The sequence below is a fragment of the Ostrinia nubilalis genome, chromosome 10 (assembly GCF_963855985.1).
Source record: "Ostrinia nubilalis chromosome 10, ilOstNubi1.1, whole genome shotgun sequence".
Lineage (NCBI taxonomy): Eukaryota > Metazoa > Arthropoda > Insecta > Lepidoptera > Crambidae > Ostrinia > Ostrinia nubilalis.
This window is the reverse complement of record NC_087097.1, coordinates 2815598-2841314: the sequence shown is the minus strand read 5'-3', so window position 1 is coordinate 2841314 and position 25717 is coordinate 2815598. Positions and strand designations below refer to the sequence as shown.

Below are 25717 nucleotides of genomic sequence, written 5' to 3'. Positions count from 1 at the left end.
TCGATCAAACTCCGAGCATAGGACGTTCAATCGCCTTTTTATAGGGTCCATAGTAAGAATAATAAAGTAAAAGATATCTATCTTACCTTATCCCATCCATGCCCTTCACTTAAGGTCCATAAAAACTTAATTTAAGCCGCTATATGATCTTGCAGCTACAATTTTCACGCTCTACGCTACTCTGCTTGTATGAACGCAGCCTTAGCTGGTTTCTTACCGGTCTGAATGACGTCACACCTGCAAGATGACGCGGCACTAATTAAACTCGTACTTCGTCCCCTATTCATCGTCAGTACTATACCTGTTAGTGTACATACTGAAAAGTGTGTAATTACGAGGGGTGTTCAAAAAGTAATGAGAACGGGATATTTCTAAAAATCTGCAAAAAATGGGTAGGTAGCTTTTACTTCTTCACTAGAAACTGGTAAAAAAAATTATTTAAGTTCATCATTGCGTTTAAAAATTATATTCGCTTGAACACGACCAGTCGGATGATTTTCTTGACTCTCCAAAAAGACCTAAAAAGGACACTGCTTCTACAATTTCTCAAATATCAGGTCCCTGAATTACTTTTTAAATAGGAATAAGAGCTACTAACGTAGCTGAGAGTCAGATCTAGAGAAAATGATGGGTTTTGAGCATTTAAAAACGCATTTTTTTTTTGGCTGCCGCCGCAACTTTAAGGTTGTGTACGGGTGCGTTGGCCAAAGAAAACAAGGTCTTCCCGACTGGTCTTGTTCAGTTGAATGTAATTCTTAAATGAAAAGGTGAACTTAAGTGACTTTTTTTATAAGTTTATAGTGAAGAATTAAGCTATTTACCCAATTTTTTTTCCAGATTTTTGTGATGACTAGAAATATCCCATTCTTATTACTTTTTGAACAACCCTAGTATTATTTAAAAAAAGGATGATAAGGTCCATAATTTCGAATCACGAACTATTTAACTGTCTAGAAGACTGTTTGAAGTTTTATAAATAGCACAGTTATATCACAGGAACACAATCCTCAAATAAAACCTTTGCCAAAGTGCCAAATTGGTATGCGTATATAGAATTTAGCTTCGATGCCAAATAACTGTTAATGGGTGCTTGACGCCACATGTGCTCGTTCAGATAATAAAAGGGAATGTTTGTCTCCGCGCTTACACGATTGAGCCAATCGGATTGTCGAAGTTATTGGCGGGGATCAGTGTTATTTTGAAGGTAGACAGAAGGTATTTAACAATACTGTGGGCTAATTCAAATGCATTTGTCGAGAGTAGAAATCGTCTGTCAAATAATTTTCTAGTAATCAATTTTGAACTGATTGTCAAGGTAATACAGTTGAAAATTGAATATCAAAGCCAGACTACGCCTAATGTCAGATCAGCCGATGGTAGATGCCAAATTTCCAATATCGCGTACGAAGACGGAGAACTTTGTCAATATAGTGGTACATAAGGGTCATAATTAGTGGATGCCGACGATTTTCGCGCTGTCATCTCAACGACTGCCCACCCTTGTCGTTAGAGCAGTCGACTGGATAGAAAGCATGGAATTAACATGGTGATTGATAAACTAGGTGCAAATAAGCATAGGTATTTTATAACCACAGAATGCTTTTTGCTTAAATTTGAAAATAAAGGATATTGTTCTGCGTCCATACATCGTTCGCCCCAAGACCCCCAAGCAATGAAATAATGATTTTATATGTGAAATTACTTAACGATTGTCACCTTATACTCCACTAGCTTTTCGCTCGCGGCTTCGCGCGCGTGGCCTACATTAGGTACCTACATATTTTACGGAACCCTATTATTTTCCAAAATAAAATTTAGCCTGTTACTCGTGGATAATGTAGCTTTCGAATGGTGAAAGAATTTAATAAAAACGGTCCAATAGTTTTTGAGTCTATTCATTACAACCAAACAAACAAAGTTTTCCTCTTTATAATATTAGTGTAGATACTTAAAGCACGGATAAGCGGGAGATTCGTTACAATAGGAAAAATGCTTCAGATTTTGAGGTTATTAGCATAACAGAAGTACATTTCCATTTTCTATCTTCTATAGGTACTTATAATAAATCTGTAGAGAGGTCAACTCTGTACATGAAATATATTTTCAAAATAACTATCAGGGGGTGATACTGATGCCAAAAATGCAATCAGTAAAATTTTTGTCTGTCTGTCTGTCTGTATGTTCCTTATAGAAACAAAAACTACTCGACGGATTTTAACGAAACTTGGTACAATTATTCTTCATACTCCTGGGCAGGTTATAGTATACTTAGGAATTCCCACGGGAACAGGAATTAGCGGGAAAATCCTTTTGTATGAAAAATCTAAACCGCTTAAGTTAGACGCTTTAAATTTCGCACGTAGGTACTTTAGTAAACTAATTCCCACGGGAACTGGAATTCGTGGGAAAATCCCTTTGTATGAAAAATCTAAACCGCTTTAGTTAGACGCTTGAAATTTGACATGTAGGTATCTTAATAAACTTAAAGCTTAGTTACAACAGGATATTGCAAAATTCCCACGTGAACGGGAAAAAACATTTGAACGAAAAAATCTAAACCGCGTAAGATAGATGAAGGGGGTAAAACGGGATCCAAGCGTACGAAGTCGCGGGCGGCCGCTAGTTGCTAATAAAACTATTTATTGTCAAGAATTATATGTATAATAATGCGAATTCCCGTTCCCGTGGGAATTAGTTTACTAAAGTACCTACGTGCGAAATTTAAAGCGTCTAACTTAAGCGGTTTAGATTTTTCATACAAAAGGATTTTCCCGCTAATTCCTGTTCCCGTGAGAATTCCTAAGTATACTATACAGTGTGAGTCACGTTAAAGTGTACATATGAAAATAGATGAAACTAGACCTATTTTTATCGACAAAAAAGAGGTCAAAAAATTTTTGAGATTTTTTTTAAATTTTTTATAGAATTTTTTTTCTTGCAATTACTTATTGTAAAGAAAACGTAATAACTTTTAAACTAAGCGGTATATCCTGATAAAATAAAAACAGTAATAATGCTTAATAACATGCAATACTAAACAAAATACATAAAATACACAAAAAAGGCCAACAAATAATAAAAAATGATACTTTTTGAAAAAAATCTGCTTAAAAATTCGTGTTTTTTTTGTTATTTGATAAATTTCTCCAAAAAATGCCCCTATAACATACAGAACATACAGAATTGACCTCTCTACAGATTTATTATAAGTAGGTATAGATATGTAGGAGAGACGTCTTAATTACACTTTAAATCGTAGATCGATAAAGAACCCCTTTGTCAAACCGTATGAATAGCAGCAAATAGAACTTTGCGTATTGGAAAAATAGGAATGGCTACGGAAAAGCCAAACATTTTTTAAAAAGAAGTTAATATATTTTACTTACATTTAAATCCAAAAATATCTTTATTCCGACCCAAGGGTAAGTAGGCAGTTATGTAGGTATAAATGAAAATACGTATGTAGGTACTTATTATTTATTAATGGTCATGTTCTACATTTTCTATTAAATATGGGCCCAATACATCAATGATGTCGCCATCACAACAAAGTACCATAAATGGTTTAACGAGATTCCGATATTTGTATAGGGAATAAGTTTTTTTTTTGGTATGCATAATTGCTACTTTTTTGCACATAAATGTATGTATGTACCATCCATGATGACAATAGCCTTTCTTTGTGGTAAATCGTTTCCTGGCTTCCCGAAAAGAGACTGGAACATAAAGGTTTCTTTGGGCTACTTCCTCTCTACTAATATGTTGTAACCCTAAATGTGCTGGTACGAAATGTTCCTCCATCATACTGCGTGCTTTCATTACATTTTTGTAAGAGTACTCCTTGAAATGCCAAGTAATGTAGCTATTCTGTCATCTGAATCACCGGTCCTCAGCTTCATTAAATAAGCACCAACTGTAGTAATTCGTGCTCTCTGATAGTATCTATGGCAAAGAAGATCTGAAGGACGAATCTGAAAATAAAATAAAACATCAGATTCACAGTTCAACAATAAGAAGAGCAATATTTATATAGGATTAACGACTTTTGTGTGTAACGGAATAGTAAGATGAGTGATGAAAGATAATTTATGATTTGAACGCTGAATGATGAGGAATGATTGGTCTATGGAGGAAACGAAAGGGATGAATGAGGAACGAGGATTGAGAGTGAGAATAGTGGTAGTTTAAAAGAGTAGTCTGTTGTTATGCAGGAAGTATAAATAAAACTTTACTGAGTTTATTTGGCTCAGGGAATTTTTAACTGGCTTTATAATAGTAAAAATTATGTTTAATATTATGTAAGTAATAATATTGCAATATTTTAATAATATAAGTCTATTTGTATTATACAGGGTGGAAACGATAAGTGATCTATAACACTTTTAATATTGTGTGGCTGGCATACATTTAGTATGGAGGCTGAAAACATTGAATTTTCGGATAGATCCAGTTAATTCTGTAACTATTTACTGATACCGTTAGAAAGAGCTCGTGAAGCACTTTCAGGATGAGTAACCAGTTTTTCGATATCTTGTGTAGTTTAGAAATAATCGAGTGAGATCACTTATCGTTTCCACCCTGTATAACCTGTATGGATGAGAGTAGTGGCAGATTGAAAGCAATGGAAGGAGTTGAAGGATGGGAAGGCTGATTCGGAAAAAACCTTTTTTATTATTATAATAAACCAGCATAATTATTTTTATGTATTATAAAACTGGCAGGGCTCTTACCTCTCTGGGTTGAATCCAATTTCGAACAATGTTTAATATATCTTGATTATTCTCTGTATCCAAACAATGACTTCAAGTTCGCAATAATGAACAACCACATCCAACACAAACTTGTTGGTGACCTACCGGGGCACCGGTTGGCATATGTGGAGAGTCTTGTGAAGTAGGTGTGGTATCTCTTTGCAATAATGAGTGACAAGCCCCACAGATGTAGTCATTTGCAGTAACCTGTTTAAAAATAATAATAATTAGAAATAAGTTTAAAAAAATTATCAGTTTTTTAATGTCCCGCACTTAAATTATTTTATTTTAGTATTAATTTACAGAAACCAATAACTTTACAAGAATTAGACTGATTGTATAGCCAATAACATTTTATTAAATAAGGACTTTAGCGTGCATTACCTCTAATGGAGTTAGTCGTTCCACAATTATGTTCCTGATGTTAATATGATGTTGAGTGTTAGTTCTCAGGGACATGAGCTGATGTGAACGTGTTCTAGGCTCTAGTGTTCTACTGCAAAGCACACATTTTCTGCTAAGATTTGAAGTAGATGCATTTGTGTTGTATCTTGGGCTTGGGTCCAACATGTTGTGCATATAAGATCATGAGCTGTAATCTGTAAAAATAAATAGATTCATTGCATGCCATGCCACACATACTCCTGTGCGTTGAATAAATTGAGCCGCAAACCATAAAAAAAATGATAATTCAATATTATGTGCTGTTAGTAGAATTTTGGGTCAGAGGGTAGGGTTAAACAGCTTTAGTAAATAAGCATTGTTGTTATAATAATTAATTATGACGTGTTACAAACTTAGTTACAAAAAATAATAATCTAGTAGTCTTAGTTCCAAAAAACAAAACAAAACAAGCTTTCATTGAGAGCAGGGAGATAGTGTCAAAGTAAATAATTCCTTAGATTTACACCAAAACCAGCTGGATTGTCAACATAATTGTTGTTTCGCTCATGCCTCCATTGCGCTGTACCATCGACTAGTTTCTTACAATCGAATCGGGCCTGGCTGTCCACACTGTCCAGGGTTGAACCACAGATAATAGCGGAACATTCATTTCAAGACAACCCGCCATGAGAATGGCAATTCAGAATTTTGGCAAGGCTAGTACTTATTCATAAGATTGCAGAGCAAAATGTAGGTACTTACCGATCGAGGTGCTGCCCATTGTTGTGTATAATTAAGTTGCTCATTTTCTAACACCATAGAACCACCAGCCGAGCCTTGGCCGAGCCACACAAAAACAGTAAATCCCAGGCTGAGTATGTCGTTATTGCAATCAATCAGAGTCCGTTTGAATAGCCAAGTTTGTAGTTAATAAAGTTCCGAAAATAAAAGCTAAAACACAAACGAATCACAAAGAAGGATCAAGCAAGACAGCAACACAGCAAGAGTGAGTGAGAGAGAAAAGGTGATGCGAGTGAATGACAATTTGACTAACAAATAGGGATGTCCATTTAGAATAGACATAATCGATTAAATTGATCGTTTTTGAAAAATTTTATTTTTAAACATTGTGTTGCTATAAATATTTATTTTATTTATTTAATTGGACAACCAACAAGACATACACTGGAAGACAATCAATATTTACAACGTATTTAACTTAATCTAAGTGCTGCCTTAATTATAGGTTGCCACGGCATGCAATAGTGGACTTATACATAAACAGTGTCTACACTTAAAGAAAAGAGTAAATATGTAAATGTAGGTAAATAAATGTGATTAAATATATAAAGGCACTGGGTCTCTATCAGAAGGAACTCTAGGGGTGGAATCTCCATAGGCGTGGGTTAACGGGCAAGGAGATAATATCTTGGATGGTTGACAACCACTTTTCCTACAATTTAACGTTCCACCAAACTCAACACGCTTTCAAAGATAACCTCGCAGCCGCCTGCTCACACTTGACATGACACAACTGATTGACAGTTATCTTTTTCTGCGCATCAGTCGGGTGTTACGTTTAGGAATCACAAACCTTCCGCTCTACAGATTTATACAGATAACATAATATTAAGATTGGTACTATTAATCATCAATAATAATTGCAGCATCTGTGTCCGGCGCCGACACGGCCAGCCTGACTATCGCACGGCCTCGTGCGCTTAGTCCAGGGTTTGTCCATCTGTAAACATTCAATTTCTCATTATCACAGCTCGTCCATTCCTGACTACAGAGCGTGCGAATATCAGATCGTAGAATCACAATAAATACAGCTGATCAGGGCGTGATGACCCTCGATCAGGAAACCAAACCATTACAGCTGGCCCGGGCGCGAAGCCCGACCAGGAAACCAAAACATTACAGCTGGCCCGGGCGTGAGGCCCCTTCGACCAGGAAACCGGGGTTTAGGTAACATGGCCCGACGCGCAAGGCTTAAGCCAAGGCTCCTTCAACCATTTACCTCAAACCGCACCACTACTACTGCTGATCCAGGCATGCAGCCATGCGACCAGGAAACCAGGGTTTAGGTAACATGGCCCGACGCGCAAGGCATAAGCCAAGGCTCCTTCAACCATTTACCTCAAACCGCACCACTACTACTGCTGATCCAGGCATGCAGCCGTGCGATCAGGAAACCAACATTACACCAGCGTGGCCCGGGCGTAAACAGCCCCTTCAACCACGGCAACAGGGTGGCCCGGGCGCCCTTGGCCCGGCCCCCTTAACTCACTCACTCACAAAGGCCTTTCCAGTTTACGTCAATCACAATAATTTCCGTCAACCTGCACCAACTCTCAATGTCTGAGCCAGCATCCTCCATGTAAAACTTGATGAGTTGCGTAGCGTAGGTGTGCATGCTGAAAGATTTATCTCCTTTGAATAGTGCCCTTCGAATCCCACTTCTGATAAAGGCACTGGGTCTCTATCAGAAGGAACTCTAGGGGTGGAATCTCCATAGGCGTGGGTTAACGGGCAAGGAGATAATATCTTGGATGGTTGACAACCACTTTTCCTACAATTTAACGTTCCACCAAACTCAACACGCTTTCAAAGATAACCTCGCAGCCGCCTGCTCACACTTGACATGACACAACTGATTGACAGTTATCTTTTTCTGCGCATCAGTCGGGTGTTACGTTTAGGAATCACAAACCTTCCGCTCTACAGATTTATACAGATAACATAATATTAAGATTGGTACTATTAATCATCAATAATAATTGCAGCATCTGTGTCCGGCGCCGACATATACATAAAATGCAATAATCCACTGAAGCGCTGCGGGCGCGGCGGATCTGCGCCCGTCTAAAGGTCTAATGATTAGACTCTAGTCTAATCGATCATACCATTATTTACTTAAATCGAATTAAAAAAGCGCATCTCTGTCTCTGCTCTGTCAATATGTCGGTGACTTTGATTTCGTTTAAATACTTTTAAAATATTTTTTCGAACTGCAACTTGTCCGATAGGTTTGGACACTTGCAAGTAAATAAATAAAATATACATAAAATTATGGTACATACTAAGTCTTTGAAAATCTTAGGGCGATTTTTATCAATGTCCTTTGTCTGCTCGATTGCATTGATGGTAAGGAGCAATGGTATTATCTATAATATCATTGGTAAGGAGGGACTGTTCTAAATACATATTATGATAGTTGAGATGGTTGAGAATATTTCCGGGTCGATCGCTTCCACCTTCGGCCTAGATAGTACCTACCTACCTACTTATACGCCAAACTATCTTATGATTGTTATGCATTGTTAAGTAGGGTTATAATACCTAATTATGATTGTTATGCATTGTAAGTAGGGTTATAAATAATTATAATTTACATAAGCAGCAGGTCGGTTATTTTTATTTAGGCAAATGTAATATTTTAAAAGACAATACGTACGATCAGATATTAAGATCAAAGATAAAGATTTCTGCTGTGAAAAAAAATATAAAACAGCTAACTTCTATATCAAGTTCCAACGTCGCTATACGTACCTACCTACTTAATGCTACTGGATTATACGTTCATAGCTCAGAAGTTTAGTCCTTTTTCAGCAGTGTTTAGTAAGAATATTATTACAAATGGGCTTTTAGGGATTTTGTTCACATGGAATAAACGACAAAGTTCTTAGTTACTTATCCAATAGGTAGTAGTAACATATATGTAGAAAACAGGAACTTAGATGCCAACGAAAGAAAATAGGCTATCAAATGTTGTTTTGGGGACTTACCTTTATAAAAATATCACATTTAAAAATTCATACCATTTGTTGTTATTTAAAAAACAATGTCAATTTTGACGATTAACTGAAAGTCTATTATCTATGAATATAGTAGCGATATATGGTATCCAGCGGCAATGGCAGTGCAAAATTTTGACAATGACTGTAGTTATCATACTTCGAGTTTGTCCATGGAGACGGCAAAAGTCCTTTAGTTGGCCATAAAGTAAACTTAACGGAAAATGTTACTTAATTGATACCGAGGCGCAACCTGGAAGCATTGCTAAGTGTGCTCCTCGTTACTGGTTCATCGTTCGTCATCGTCATTGTTCGTAAAAACCGGGTCGCGGCAGGCAAATAATAAAATTAGTCTTATGTCTTCTCCCTTATTAACTTCGATGGATAAATAGCTAAACCTCCTTGCGCGTAACTGACGTTTGTTGGAAAACCGATTTTTTCAGGCCATCGGATTTTAATTTCAAAAGTCATTGACCAATCCCAGTTCATATAATAACTATTATGACGTTTTCTATTGGCCAAAAGATTTAACTCTCTAAAAATCCGCGTGCAACCATATCCTGCTTAAATATTGTGCACTTTATTCAGCACAGATTAAACAAGCTAAATGACAAATAGAATAGATTGAAATGACAGATTGCACTTGAATTACCCTACAGGGTTAAATCCAAAGCATGTTAATCCAAATTTCATTATATTATATTAATACAATGCAAAAGTAACTTCATAACGTTTACGTTTTTACGGCGCAGTTTTTGATCCTCGTCCAAATAACCAATTTTATTATATTTATAGCATTACAACAACATGTCTTTAATGACAGTGGAAAATAGCGAAGGAAATAGCGTTTTCAGAACGATAGTTACTTTTAGTACAATTTTTTACTATTAGTTTACATTTTGTTAATATTTAACCATTGGTAACAAAATATGATAATGATTATTTTTAACTACAGACCAAAAAACTGCGCAATCGCGAAAAAAATTTTGATGACTTTTGCTTCAGAAATAGACAGGACCTAGAAGAAGGATAATGGACTTCTGTAACTGTCAGATAAGTAGCGTTCTACTATCATGTCAAAGTTTATAAGTTTTTATCTGGATGAAAGCTTTAGATGTTTTGTTCGCACTTCACTCGCTCGCCCAATGGACAATTAAAACAATTGACTACAGAAATAGCTTATGAATGAAGTCCTCGTTATTGTTTCATAATGCAGCAAACTGTACCAGTTTAATTGAATAGTAATTGTTAATTAGTCGGCCCATTTAAAGTGGGATGTTTCCATTAGTCCCTGCAGACAAAACTTTTTATCGGCCAATAGTTTGGTCGACTTCTTATTTCTAATGTGCGTTTCCGTTTCATACTTATCCATACTGATTAATAACTACAGTCTGCTGGGACTCGTTTTTAGACGGAATACCACTTATTCTTTCGTTAGTTCGTTTCAGCCAAAATTAAATGACGTCCACTGCTGGACAAAGGCCTCCCCCAAGGATTTCCATAACGACCGGTCCTGCACTGCCCGCATTCAGGCTCTCCCTTCACCAGATCGTCGGTCCACCTGGTGGGAGGTCTGCCACGTTACTAATTTTTAGGGTTCCGTACCTCAAAAGGAAAAAACGGAACCCTTATAGGATCACTTTGTTGTCCGTCCGTCCGTCTGTCAAGACCCTTTTTCTCAGGAACGCGTGGAGGTATGAAGCTGAAATTTATATCAATTACTCAGGTCTACTGTCCCTTGAAGCTGTGAAAAAATCAAACTTCTAAGCCAACGCAATCAAAAGATACAGCCGTTTATGCCGCAAATTTTCGACACTTGCAAGGGAATCAAAACCTACAGGGTGCTTCCCGTGAACTCAGAATCTTGAAATTTGGTACGAAGCAACGTCTTATAGCATAGATAAAGGAAAAATTACGAAAACCATAAATTTTTAGTTACATCACATAATATATATTTTTTTAATAATTTTAAACTTACTACCCATTTCCTCATAAACGCGTAGAGGTATTTAATTGAAATTCATACCAAATACTCAGGTCTATAATACCTTTAAGCTGTAACAAAATCAAACTTCTATGTCAACGCAATCAAAAGAAACAGCAATTTAAGCTGCATATTTTGAAACTCGCAAGTACTCGCAAGGGAATCAAAACCTAAAGGGTACTTCCAGTCGACCTAGAATCTTGAAATTTGGCATGAAGCAACGTTTTATAGCACACATAAAGGAAAAATTCCGAAAACCTTAAATTTTTAGTTACATTACAATATATAATTTTTTAATAAATATAAACTTATTACTTTTTTCCTCATGAACGCGTAGAGCTATCAAGTTGAAATTCATATCAAATACTATAAAATAAAGGATTACTTAAACGATAAAGAGATCTTTGTCTTAAATTTATGCTCCTCCATCTTTCCCCATTGTAATGTTATGAATTTCATTTTGCAATAAAAATACCATAGTTATGACTCGATTGTCGTAATGAACGAACTTTGTAAACCTTGCAGGTTTGTACGGAACCCTCGGTGCGCGAGTCCGACTCGCACTTGGCCGGTTTTTATTAATTAATTAACTTACTTTGACCAATTCCTATTTCCAAACACTTGCGCCTTTCTTTATAAAAAGTCTTTTTTGATTCTAATTTATTTCTCTGTTTCTCAAAATCAAACGCTTAGCTAACGAAGGTGACAATCTAACCGTGGCATTACGGGCTGTCACCTGTCATGAATATGTAACACAGGGGAGGTTAGTAACACAAAATAATAAACAAACATCTACTTCTAATATGTTAGCTAAACGTCTGTTCAGAGGAAAGGTCTTAAAGGCGGATTTCATTTCGCGACCGTAATATAGGGGTTAAGTTAGAAGAGATAACGAGAGAAAACTCTCGTCACTTTTTGTTTTTAGTCGTCGTTATAATAGCAAAAAGGTTTGACACTACAAACTTTTGTGCTCGAGAGTCTAGATTCTTTTACAGCTTTTGGATACGAAACTAAAAAGTCTAAGAAAGGCGAATTCTGGCAATAAGTTTAATCTGTGTAGCAGTTTGATAACTGTTTGAAAGCTCTAAGTGCTCTAAGTTTCGTCAACGAAATATAAATAAATATGAAACGTATGGGTTTTTTTCAGTTAACCTGTTAGAACATACGTTACGTTAACAAAGAAATATATTCAAAACTGCCACGCGGTCTCGTGCTAGATGGGCGTCTTAAAGGCCACCTTCTATCAACGGGAGCGCGTGGTAAGTAACTTGCTTCTGAATGTATGTAACTTCCTACTTTTTTATATTTTTAAACCGGCAGACAGTGGTGACTGAGTTTGTTGCGGCGCTTCTTCTCAGCACTTGCCAAATGTTTGTCTCGAAGCGCTGGTAGGGCAAAAAAAGAATGAGACATGTATAGGCTCCTTAAGAGCATTTGACGATTTGCAAGAACTAATTTAATTAGTCTAAACAAATAAAGATAATTTTGATTGATTTGATTTTGGTTATACTAATCTATAAGATATCAACATGTCACCAAAATATGGCGCTGATTGCCTACTACATCTCGGTAGCACGCGATCGACGACCTTGCGTATTTCAATAAATCAGTCATTAACGTGATTACATAGAGACCTTCAAACCTCTTGTGCTTTACGTCTCTCCCTTAAGGGCAGATTTCATTGCAGACCCACCTAAGGGCTGTGAATTATTCATTCGCAGAGCGCTCTTTACTGAATAAACATGACGGGGTTGTACGTATATAGTAAATTATTTTTACCTCTTAGAAAGCTGATTTGAACGGGTAATGAGGGGTGTTAAGTTAAATACACTGATTGTGCTGATTATCTACACTAATTTTATAAAGAAAAAGAAAGATTAGATTTTTTGTTTGAATGGCCTATTCATATTATATCATATTTGAAACTACTGGACTGATTTTAAAAGTTCTTTCACTTATAGGATTCTACATTAGTTCTGATGAACATTGGCGGTATGAAGTCCGCCGGGGCAACTAGTGTTGTAATACATATAATAAATAAGGGAAGATTAGTTAAGACCGTTAAGATAATTATTGGGATATAAGTACATCTTTAAATACCTCTTTGGATATACCCTCGCAACAATATCACAGTAAACACTCTAGTTACAGTTTTGATACAAGTGACCAACAAAATATTCAAATACTAGAGTGTATGTATAAGTAAGACCTATGAATGAATGTTAAATATATGACTATATCTTTTTAAATACCTTCTCTAGCTTGATATTACTGTCAAAGACAGTCGTAAGTACATCAGAATTACCGAGAAGGACAATCGACAGCACATCAGACAGCAAAAACATGCATTATTGTGTCAAAATCGCTGTTATATTACCTCTATCCGAGATACCATAGTGTTTAGCTTATTATGCCAGTCTGTACCTTTACAAAATGACTCTAACAGGCACGAGTAATAATATAACCGTAGTCGCGCCGTGCAAGCGTCTTCTGGTTAATTAGATAAGGTGGGGTATTCACGCGCAGGATCGGTGCGGGAAATTATGCGTACGGCAGCCATTACACTCGTCGTTTGGCTGGAGGCTGCTGCGTCTACTTTCAATGAGTCCACAGTGAAAATAAGGTCAGTCAGTAGTCAGTCAACAGTTTTTCTTCGTCTTTTCAAGTCTTATAAAAGTTTAATCGGTCATTACACCGTAAGGTTGGAGGCTACTGTGAAACCACAGTAAAATATGGGCAGTTGATCACCTAAACATTATTTTATATGACTACGTTAAACTTTGAATGTATTCACAGTAAATTAAAGGCAGTAAATTATTACATGCAAGTCCTCAAGAATGAAAAGGGAGGGTTTTCTATTCGATATCTCATCAAATTATGCGTACGGGAGCGATTACACTCGTTGTTAGGCTGGAGCCTGCTGTGTCTACTTTCAATAAGGCCACAGTACAATAAGGGCAGTAAATCATCTTTTCAAGTCTTATACGAGTAAAAGTTTAATCGGTCATTACACCGTAAGGCTACTGTGAAACCACAGTAAAATAAGGGCAGTTGATCACCTAAACATTATTTTATATGACTACGTTATACTTTCAATGTATTCATAGTAAATTAAAGGCAGTAAATTATTACATGCAAGTCCTCAAGAATGAAAAGGGAGGGTTTTCTATTCAATATCTCATCAAATTATGCGTACGGGAGCGATTACACTCGTTGTTAGGCTGGAGGCTGCTGTGTCTACTTTCAATGAGGCCACAGTCAAGTAATGGCAGTAAATAATCATGGCAAGTCATTAAGAAGATATTTTTATACATTTAGGGAAGATTTTTCAATCGTCGGATAACTACTACCTGAAAAATAAGTTTGGCACATTGACAGTTTCAGTATGGGAAATATGTTATAATGACAAGTTTATCCTTCAGTAAAAAGATATCTGACGATTGAAAAATCAGCCCTTAGTCACCAATTACTCATTCAATGAGGCCACAGTAAAATGAGAGCAGTAGATCATCGTGCCAAGTCTTTAAAGAATGGTTTTCGTTTCGTTATTTGTTTAGGTTTAAGGATATTTTGCCATTTAAATAAAACAAGAGATTATTTACTCACAGTAGAATTTTGACTCGATTTAGAATTGTATTTTTACGTGATTAGGAGAAATATGATACCTACATAGAGGGATGTACGATACAGTCCGATAAATAGTAGACACCTGGCTCGATGCGATCCACAGCATATCGATACAAGGATCGAACATCCCTAAGCTAAGCTGCTAGGTCTATAGCAACAGTTTCATTTGAATTCAATAGAGAACCTCACACATTGTCTGGTCGGATGAACCAAATAATATGGGAGTGGCTTGTCATTTGGCTTTGTCCTAGCCAAATATGTTGTTTGAAGAGGACGGGCAGTTCCACTGAAAGCGGGTCCTCTCTAGTGGACCTAAGCTGCGATGTTATTGCAAAAATATACCTATTTCAATTAGAATTCGTATCAAATTTATATGGCAAGATATTTAAAGTTACAGAAAAAATCTCATTCGCATTCAGAAAGCAGTGTCTTGTGGGTTTAAAATGCGAACCGATTACGATTGGCGCAGAGCCTATAAAATCATTAGGGTAACCCATCTCACGAAAAAGAAATTCGGATCCTCATTTTGTAGATTTTTTTCGTTAGATTTTTGTCTCCACAACATAGGCTTTTTTTACTTACCTACCGTTTTTCTATACCTATTACTTACTAGCTGCCGCCCGCGACTTCGTACCCGTGGATCCCGTTTAACCCCCTTAGGGGTAGAGTAGAGTTTCGTAAAATCCGTCCTTAGTGAGCACCTACGTTCTGAAAGGGACCTCCATGCGAAATTTGAGACTCCTAGCACTTGTAGTTTCTGAGATTTCGTTATGAGTTAGTCAGTCAATCAGTGACCTTTTAATTATGATATATTAGATTTTAATAAAAATCACGGCCGTGGTCTGTAAAACTGTGTCTGTAGCGACACAGCTAAAAAATTAAGCTGTAAGTACTCAAATTTAATTTTGGTAAATCTGACTTATAAAGTTATTAAGTAAACTTGACCCACAAATGTTTTAATCATCAAACTCGACGTCGTCGTTTCCGTTGGGACCAGCCAGAGATGATAATTTGGACAAATATCGACGGGTCTTATATCACCGGGAACATTTTCATTAACTTAGTAGCGTGCGATTCGAATTCCGAGGAAGCATGGTTTAGGCCTGGAGATAGAGGTTTAATTAAACTAAAAATAGATTGAAATAAAAAAGCATTCATAAACCTCGAGATGTTTTTAACCGATTCTGGTCTAATGGTAAGACCACCTACTTTAGACCCAGAGGTCTCGGGTTCGATTCGCAGAGGGGGAAGATTTATTTATTCGGTTTCGTCAGTGGGTTTGTTTTAAATCCGCTTGGCTAGCTACTACCATCTTACCCAAGTCTGTATTCTGGCAGTTGGAGATAAGATAGCCAGTTCCTCTGTGGTTGAGATAAGGTAGTCAGTTCTTCCGGGTGAAGCTCGCCTCCACCTTCGGACTGATCGTCACTTTCCATCAGGTGAGATGCGGGCCAAGAGCTTTCTCGTTAAGGGTAAAAAAATATATCTTGTTATGAAATTTTAAGCTCAGTAAATATTGAATAACTAATTATTTTTAAGCGGCTCAAAAATTAATTGTAAGCACCAAGTCCCCTAGCCTAAAAGAAATTATTCACGCGGCCGAGCCAACCCTACAACCGTTCGCGGGTGAGAGGTGGAATTGTGGAATCACACCAACTATGCCCAACTATGCCACCCGGAACTTTTTGTGGCTATTTTGAACTATTCTGAATTTTTGTCTATTACTTTCATGGATTCGGGATATTGTATCATCTTTTGACTGAGAAAAGATGATTGAAGTCAATTTTCGGAGGTCAAAAGAAAAAGAAGTAGGTACTTCAGTAAATATGTCTAGGTAATTAAAATAATCCGAAGTTTTTTTTATGCATAACATGGCAGGTATTTGACCACGATCGCACCTAGTGTTAAGTGGGATCTGTCCTGTAAGTGCTTATTCACTCTCGCCTTGAAAAGACCCGGATTATATAGTCTTCGGGAAAGACAGCAGCAGGCAGCGAATTCCAGTCCCTAGCTGTTCACATTTGCTCTATAAACTCATAATTCACTAGGATTCAAGAAACCCAAGCGTGTTCACAGCTTTAAAATCATTTGATGTTTTTTGCCTTTTACCTTCCTTATTGAATTTACTGAGATTTTGTTAGATCCAAAGAATGTGGCTGCCATTCTGTTAAACAAAATCTAAGAATGAAATAATCACATATCCCAACCAAAATTTGATGGGATCAAATTACCAAGAAATAAATGAACCAGGCTTTTTACCTTTAATTTAATTAAAAAACGTTTCACTAAGAAATAGCCGCAATGAACAATTTTTCTAAGAAGGATTTTTTCCCCATTTTAGGGTATTAATAACCCGAGGCGACGCTTAATTCTGAACAAAAACACCCAATCTCGGGAGGTCAGACGTTGTCCGGCGTCTTTTGGTAATTCTATCGCAGCTGCCACCGTCAAAGCTCGCTAGATCGTAGTTTCCCTTCAAATAAGTATGTAGCCGCCCATCCATGGAGATGACATTGTAAAGAAATTTAAGTAAAGTGTTGAAATTTTTTTCCATAGTATGATTAAAAAAAAATACTACGAGTACGTTACTAAGATCTGTAATGCAAAGACGAACGTCTCTTTTTGTCTAAAATAGACACAATTATTGGCTTATGCCTTTTTTTAATACAGAGTTTTGGAATTATTATTTCTTAGTTAACTAATAAGATGAAATATATATCTACACAGAATATTGTTAAAATTGTTTCGAATCAAAGTTTGAATGTTCCGCAGCATAAAAACGAAACCAAACGTTTAAAATACTCGCAAAAATACCACGTTAGTTAACACGTAGGCTGCCATGACAGTCACCGGTGACTGACAAACATGCAACCTATTCGGGCCATGTCAGTCACTGGAGCCTGACACTGAAGCATCTAAATCAAACGACCGCAGTAGGCCGCCTGGCACGTTTAATGCGTTACTTCCTATTTTAAATGACTGACGTGGCCCCCAACAAAGTATGTTCAGCATGGCCTGCAACTCTTGTACCTAAATAAAAATTAACACAGGTTTGAATGAAAATTTTAGTAAAAACACGACAAATATTTGAAATTCTTAATAAAATCACACACCACCGGGTGATGATGGAATCACGGCTGAGCTTTTGAAGGCAGGCGGAACGCCGGTACTAAGGGCTCTTCAGAAGCTGTTCAATTCCGTCATCCTCGAAGGAAAAACGCCTACGACATGGCACAGAAGTGTGGTGGTACTCTTCTTCAAAAAAGGTGACAAAACCTTGTTGAAGAATTATAGACCCATCTCACTTCTGAGCCATGTCTACAAACTGTTTTCAAGAGTCATTACGAATCGTCTCGCTCGCAGGCTCGACGACTTCCAGCCTCCCGAACAAGCCGGTTTCCGAAAAGGCTTTAGTACCATAGACCACATACATACGCTAAGGCAGATTATACAGAAGACCGAGGAGTATAATCAACCACTTTGCCTGGCGTTTGTGGATTATGAGAAAGCCTTCGATTCGGTCGAGACCTGGGCAGTGCTACAGTCTCTCCAAAGGTGCCAAATTGACTATCGATATATCGAAGTGTTGAGGGGTTTGTACAAAAACGCCACAATGTCGGTCCGCCTCCAGGATCGGGACTCGAAACCTATCCAGTTGCAGCGAGGGGTAAGACAGGGAGACGTCATATCTCCAAAACTGTTTACCACCGCCCTGGAAGATGTCTTCAAGCTTCTGGACTGGAACGGATTTGGCATAAATATCAACGGCGAGTACATCACCCACCTTCGATTCGCGGACGATATCGTAGTCATGGCTGAGACCTTGGAGGATCTAGGCACAATGCTCGATGGCCTCAGTAGAGCGTCTCAACAAGTGGGCCTCAGAATGAACATGGACAAGACAAAAATCATGTCTAATGTCCGTGTTGCACCCACTCCTCTGAAGGTTGGAGACTCTACACTCGAAGTTGTTGACAATTATGTATACCTGGGACAAACAGTCCAGTTAGGTAGGTCCAACTTCGAGAAAGAGGTCAATCGTCGAATCCAACTCGGATGGGCAGCGTTCGGGAAGCTTCGCCATATACTCATGTCCGAAATACCGCAGTGTCTCAAGACAAAAGTATTCGAGCAGTGTGTGTTGCCAGTGTTGATATATGGATCCGAAACGTGGTCGCTTACTATGGGCCTCATAAGAAGGCTCAAGGTCACCCAAAGGGCGATGGAGCGGGCTATGCTCGGAGTTTCCCTGCGTGATCGAATCAGAAATGAGGAGATCCGTAGGAGAACCAAAGTAACCGACATAGCTCGCAGAATTGCTAAATCAAGTGGCAGTGGGCGGGGCACATAGCTCGTAGAGACGATGGCCGTTGGGGCAGGAAAGTTCTCGAGTGGCGACCACGGGCTGGAAGACGTAGCGTGGGCAGGCCTCCTACTAGGTGGACCGACGATCTGGTAAAGGTCGCGGGAAGAGCCTGGATGCGGGCAGCGCAGGACCGTTCATTGTGGAAAACCTTGGGGGAGGCCTTTGTCCAGCAGTGGACGTCATTTGGCTGAAACAACAACAACAACAACAATAAAATCACAAGTTTACGATATATTTCGGAATAAATTATTAAGCATAATTATTAAAATTATTATTTGTGTAAAAAATTTAAACATTACAGACAAAAATTAGGCTGATTAGGGCTTTGAAGAGAGTAAGTTATAACTTGCTGTCTTTCTCGACTTTACACGACCGAAATTTGACAGTTGACCGACAGCAACCGGACAGAGCGATAGTATTCACGAGGGCTAAAGCGAGGAAAGCGATGCGACACGGTAGTTCCCGCCAAAACGCAGAAACGTGATTTTGTTGTGCCTGACAAAATGCTTGACATGGCGCTGTGACTGAAATTTATACCATTCGGGCCGCGTCAGGCACGGGTGGCTGACAGTTTTTTTATGGGTATAATATGTCAATATAAATAGTAAAAAAATATTTTTTAACAATAACTATTAATTTCAAGCCATTACACATCGATTAGCAAAAAATTCAATTTTGGCGAATTAGTAAATTTACTTTGGCAGTCAACGTGTTAAGGATAAGCTCGCATTAAAAATGTAATTTATTAAATAAATAAAAACTTACCCATGACCGGTGCTGCCATCGCTAACAACCTGGAAACAAGAAAACATTGAGATGAAGCACATGATGTCGTGGAGTCAGTATCGTGAAGATTTAAAGAATGCTAATGACAACGCCATAGTGCAGGGCACATAGTACGCAGAACTGACGGCCGATGGGGCAGCAAGGTTCTGGGATGGAAGCCACGTACCGGAAAACGCAGCGTGGGACGTCCACCCACAAGGTGGACCGACGACCTGATAAAGGTAGCGGGAAGGCGCTGGATGCAGGCCGCTACCAACCGTGCGATGTGGAAGTCATTGGGGGAGGCCTATGTTCAGCAGTGGACGTCCTGTGGCTGAAATGATGATGATGATGATGAATGACAACGCCACTCTTGTAGCAAAGTTTTGGGCTGACACTGTGTCGGTTTGTTGTCGACACGACAAGAAGAAAAATAAAACATTTTACATCAGTGGATGCGCGGTTACCTGCTAATCAAGTTGAGACGTTGAGCCCATTTCGTCTGCTTGTTTATCCCCTCATCCTTATTAAACTCTTAAATCACAGGCTCCACGAAAATCACCCTTAAGAAAAAGTGCTTCTAGTTTTTAAGGGAAGATTAATTATATTGGACACTTCACAATTTAAAAGTTAATGAACTTTAAAAGACAATTTTTTGTAAAGATTTATTACTTGTTAATATTTATCTTCTAAAGATACCAAATGCCAAAAAAATGTATAAAACTTACCCGTGACTAACGGGTCAATTAGTCGTAATTTAATTGAAAAATATGAAGTCTGTACAAAATAAGAAAAGTTGTCAACTTTGAATACAAATTCTGATAAAAAATATTTTTATCACTAAGTAATTTAATTATAGCCTTTGACCTTTAAAACAAATTTAATGAATTTTATGTAAAAAAAAATATTCGTTACTGTTTTAAGATTATTTTATTTGTAAATTAAATTATCCAGCATTATTATTAGGCCTTTGTCCAGCAGTGGACGTCATTTGGCTGAAACGAACGAACGAACGAAATTAAATTATAAATTAAATCCTTCGGCCTGTATCTCACCTGATGGTAAGTGATGATCAGGCCGAAGGTGGAAGCGAGTTTCATAATTGTAATTTTTTGTTAGGATTTTTTTTTACATTAGATTCATTTAATTTATAATTTAATTTCGTTGTGGATAAAAAAAATCGTTGTATATTTTTTCGATATTAAATAAATAATTTCATTTTAATTTTAAAAGTCTACACAAATGTTTTGTTAGAGAAAGGTAACGTAATAATAAAGCGAAATTTATGTCCAATAAGGCACGTACAAGATTTATAGACAAACTAGACGTGACTTGCATGGAGTTTGGTATTTCATTAAAATTCTTTATCGTTAGGACGAAGGCACGTCAAGATACCCTATGTAGATGCGTAGACGTAATAAGTGTGTGCACGTACTTAGGCATGTTTGAAATTAGTGTAATAAATATTTATGAAATTTCAGTTTGGTCAAAGCTACACAACGTTATGTTAAAAAAGAATAATGTAGACGCCGCCGTTTTTTTATTCTTTTTGAGTCTTATTATACCGCCATCGAATTTTTTTAAATATCCAGAAGATTTGCATCCAAAGAAAAAATATAGAAAATTGGTCATAAATTCGGTTACTATCATTCATAATCATCATCATTTCAGCCATAGGACGTCCACTGCTGAACATAGGCCTCCCCAATGCTTTCCATGTTGATCGATTGGTAGCGGCCTGCGTCCAGCGCTTCCCTGCTACCTTTATGATGTCATCGGTCCACCTTGTGGGTGGACGTCCCACGCTGCGTTTTCCGGTACGCGGTTACTTATCATTACCTGATATCATAAAAGGAAAAAGATATCTAACAATTAAATTCTATTAAAAATTTAAGGATGATACTTTTAGGCTGGGTTGCACCATCTTACTATAACTTTAACAAACGTCAAAAGTCTGTCAAAAACCATACAAAAACAACGGTTATATTATGTATTTATAGTCATGATTAGGTATAATAAGGCTTAGGCTGAGTTGCACCATCAAACTTTGAGCGTAACTATAACGATAACCCGTGATTTTTGTATGGAGTTTGACAGATTTTTGACGTTTGTTACAATGAAAGTTTTTTTTTATATTTTAATAGACTTTCTTATTTTTGCCAAATAAATGCCTTGGGCGGATTTATCCTACGTCAGATCGAAAAACCAGTAGGGTCAAGAACGTTAAATTATTACTATCTAGGAAAGTTTCGCCATTATCGGCTTATCTTGACCTTTATTCATCTCCTATCGTTATTCCACCATTAAAAGGGTACTGAAATTGCCTTAGGCAGAGGAAGAAAACCTTTCGTACTTTGATAGTCAATCGTTTATTTCTACTGTTTCGTAAAATTCTGCGGTGGTCTTGAATAATGTATTGTACTTCAAAGAGGAAATGACCATAAGCATTATCAATGAATGTTTGTATTAAGTTTAATAGGAAAATCAGTTTTATCAGGTAGCTGCAAAACGATCGACTGTCATTATGGGACAAATATTCGATCATCAGGCCTCCCTAGCCCATAATACGAGTATTCAATAGGACGTGTAGGGTCTTGAAAAGAGCCTATAGACTTATAATTATTTTAATTTCAAAGACCCTTAAATTTTTTCCTCCATAATCATATCCCAATATTTAAAAAAATTGGCTTGGCTTGTGCCAAGTAAAGTTGGCCACCTCTGATCTACACATGGCTCTATCTTCAGAAAAATGGTACCTACTGTCAATAAAAATAACGAGCAGTAGAAAGGACGGATGCTTGTCTCTGATTGCTTATTTGTGACGTAGTCTTGATTGGAGGTGGGCTGATTGAAGGCTGATGTTACCTTCTGCCCTCGTTTGTGCACAATAAGTGCCTATTGATAAGGCCAAGGGATTAGTAAGCTAAAGAGGCAATGAACACATAGCACGCAGCACTGACAGCTGATGGGACAGCAAGTAACGGAAAGCGCAGCGTGAGACGACCACCTACAAGGTGAACCGACGACTTCATAAAGGTAGCAGGATGGCGCTGGATGTAAGCTGCTACCAACCCACCAATCTGGAAATCATTGGAGTGGCCTATACACTCAGCAGTGGACGTCCTGTGGCTCCAATGAAACTTGCAGTCTTACCTATAAATGATGATGATGATTATGATGTGACAACTAATTTGCAATAGGTATATTTTGGATAGATTATCCTCGCAATAGAAAGTTGATTAATGTAGGTAGGTACTAAACAAAAAAACATAACCCTTCTGGCGCAGTCGGATAATAAGGTAGTATTTATGTGCGTCTGACTTTGAATAATTACATTTTAAACTTTAGTTAGTTAGGACAAAGTTCAAAACCTGTAATAAAATGATCCCTCAGCAAGATGAATATCAAATTACACAAGACGCGGAACTCTTGTATGAACTAGAAACCAAATAGTTAACAGATCTCTTAGATCCTTAACTGGGTTACGTCGGAGAACAACTTTAAGGCTGAGACCACACTGAAGCGAAACTCACTCATAAACATTTTTGAATGATTTGTGCAGGCAGACAAAGAAATCTTTTTTTATACACAACGAGGAAGCTCTTGGCCTGTATCTCACTCACCTGATGGTAAGAGATGATCAGGCCAAAGGTGGAAGCGAGATTCACCCGGAATCCTCAACCACGGAGGAACTGGCTATCTTACCTCTAACTGCCGGAACACAACAATGCTGTTAACAATGTTGTTATGGCGACAGATTTTGAAGTTGTAATAGTGGCCCTATAATATTTTTTATCCCCAACGGGGAAGCTCTTGTATCCGTATGTATTTAAAAAACAATCACTTATAATATGAATCTAAGTAGTACCGAACTGATTGATTTCACGAGTCTCATAAAGTTTTAAAAGATTTTTTGTTCATAAAACACACCTGAATTAGGTACGTAATGTACCTATATTGTTAGCAACATGCTCGGATCTATTACATCTCCTGAAACTCCCGCTTTGTGAGGGTAATAAAAATGAGTTGCATATTTTACAGAGGCGCACGTTCTTTTTAACATTCCACGCACGATCGTCATTTGTCGGCGTCGGGCGCTATTCGGTAACGACTGAAACGTCTTCAACACTTAATTTTTAGGGTACCGTAGGTACACAAAGAGTGTTTGTGGGATTGTATAAACCCTTAAATTAAAAATACATACCTATTTAAGAACAAAGAAAGATTTAGGTTAGATTTTAACTATGGCAAAAAGACAGAATTTCTACATAATTACGTAGGTGATCCTTAAAGGACAATGGCGTTTAAAACGCCATGATTATGACCAACTACAGTAGTAAGACACAGGTCCTAACGCGAAACTTTAGTTGAAATGGAACGCGAAAATTTAAAAGCCGTATGACCAAATTATTGTTGGGATTTTTTAAATAGGATTATTTTTTAGGGTTCCGTACCTCAAAAGGAAAAAACGGAACCCTTATAGGATCACTTTGTTGTCCGTCTGTCCGTCCGTCCGTCCGTCTGTCAAGACCCTTTTTCTCAGGAACGCGTGGAGGTATGAAGCTGAAATTTATATCAATTACTCAGGTCTACTGTCCCTTGAAGCTGTGAAAAAATCAAACTTCTAAGCCAACGCAATCAAAAGATACAGCCGTTTATGCCGCAAATTTTCGACACTTGCAAGAGAATCAAAACCTACAGGGTGCTTCCCGTGAACTCAGAATCTTGAAATTTGGTACGAAGCAACGTCTTATAGCATAGATAAAGGAAAAATTACGAAAACCATACATTTTTAGTTACATCACATAATACATTTTTTTTAATAATTTTAAACTTACTACCCATTTCCTCATAAACGCGTAGAGGTATTAAATTGAAATTCATACCAAATACTCAGGTCTATAATACCTTTAAGCTGTAACAAAATCAAACTTCTATGTCAACGCAATCAAAAGAAACAGCAATTTAAGCTGCATATTTTGAAACTCGCAAGTACTCGCAAGGGAATCAAAACCTAAAGGGTCCAGTCGACCTAGAATCTTGAAATTTGGCATGAAGCAACGTTTTATAGCACACATAAAGGAAAAATTCCGAAAACCTTAAATTTTTAGTTACATTACAAAATATATATTTTTTAATAAATATAAACTTATTACTTTTTTCCTCATGAACGCGTAGAGCTATCAAGTTGAAATTCATATCAAATACTATAAAATAAAGGATTACTTAAACGATAAAGAGATCTTTGTCTTAAATTTATGCTCCTCCATCTTTCCCCATTGTAATGTTATGAATTTCATTTTGCAATAAAAATACCATAGTTATGACTCGATTGTCGTAATGAACGAACTTTGTAAACCTTGCAGGTTTGTACGGAACCCTCGGTGCGCGAGTCCGACTCGCACTTGGCCGGTTTTTTATTAATATTTTTTTTAATAACAGATTATAAGTCGAACTTTATGTCACAAGGCATTATCTGCCAGTTAACCATAGAGAAATAGAGATAAACGTTTGGCGGTGCTTTATAAGCAAAAGAAAAAAAAACACAACTAACTACGTACAAAATTAACAATAAATACCTAATTAACATTTATACACGATAAAGTTAAACTGAAAGTTAAGTTGCACAGTGTGGTCTCTGCCTATCCACTATTTAGACTAACTTCGCGAGTTATGAGTTTTGTACATAACAGCCCAGAGGGTTCAAGCGGATTGATGAAATATACCTTGACTCATAAACAGTATCTTCAAAGAATTTTCTGACTGAAGAATTGAACTTCCCGACTTACGTATCTACTACATATTTGAAAAACTTAAAGTTGTGCGGAAACTGGGCGATTGGTCTTACATTGATTAGAATAGTTACTGTTAAAACTACTACTATTTTCTTTTTCAAGTTTAGCCATTTTAGTTATTTTAGGGTCACCTGCGAGCTTAACTTTATAGCTTCTTGATAATTTTATTTTCAAAATAAGTACAAATTATTTTATAAGGAAAGTAGGGTAACATTTCATAGACGGGAAGGTCATCAAATTACATCTTT

At 37.3% G+C, this 25717-nt stretch overlaps 2 long non-coding RNA genes across 2 annotated transcripts in view; one reads left to right on the top strand and one right to left on the bottom strand.

The window, feature by feature from the left end:
* Positions 1 to 25717, top strand: part of LOC135075687 (uncharacterized) — a 545949-nt gene that overhangs the window by 236570 nt on the left and 283662 nt on the right. The gene's annotated exons all lie outside the window — the stretch shown is intronic.
* LOC135075506 (uncharacterized) lies at positions 3460 to 6192 on the bottom strand. Its single transcript, XR_010258033.1, has 4 exons — positions 5898 to 6192; positions 5136 to 5350; positions 4731 to 4958; positions 3460 to 3971 (listed from the first exon to the last, which is right to left on the bottom strand). It is a non-coding gene; the product is annotated as an uncharacterized LOC135075506 (long non-coding RNA).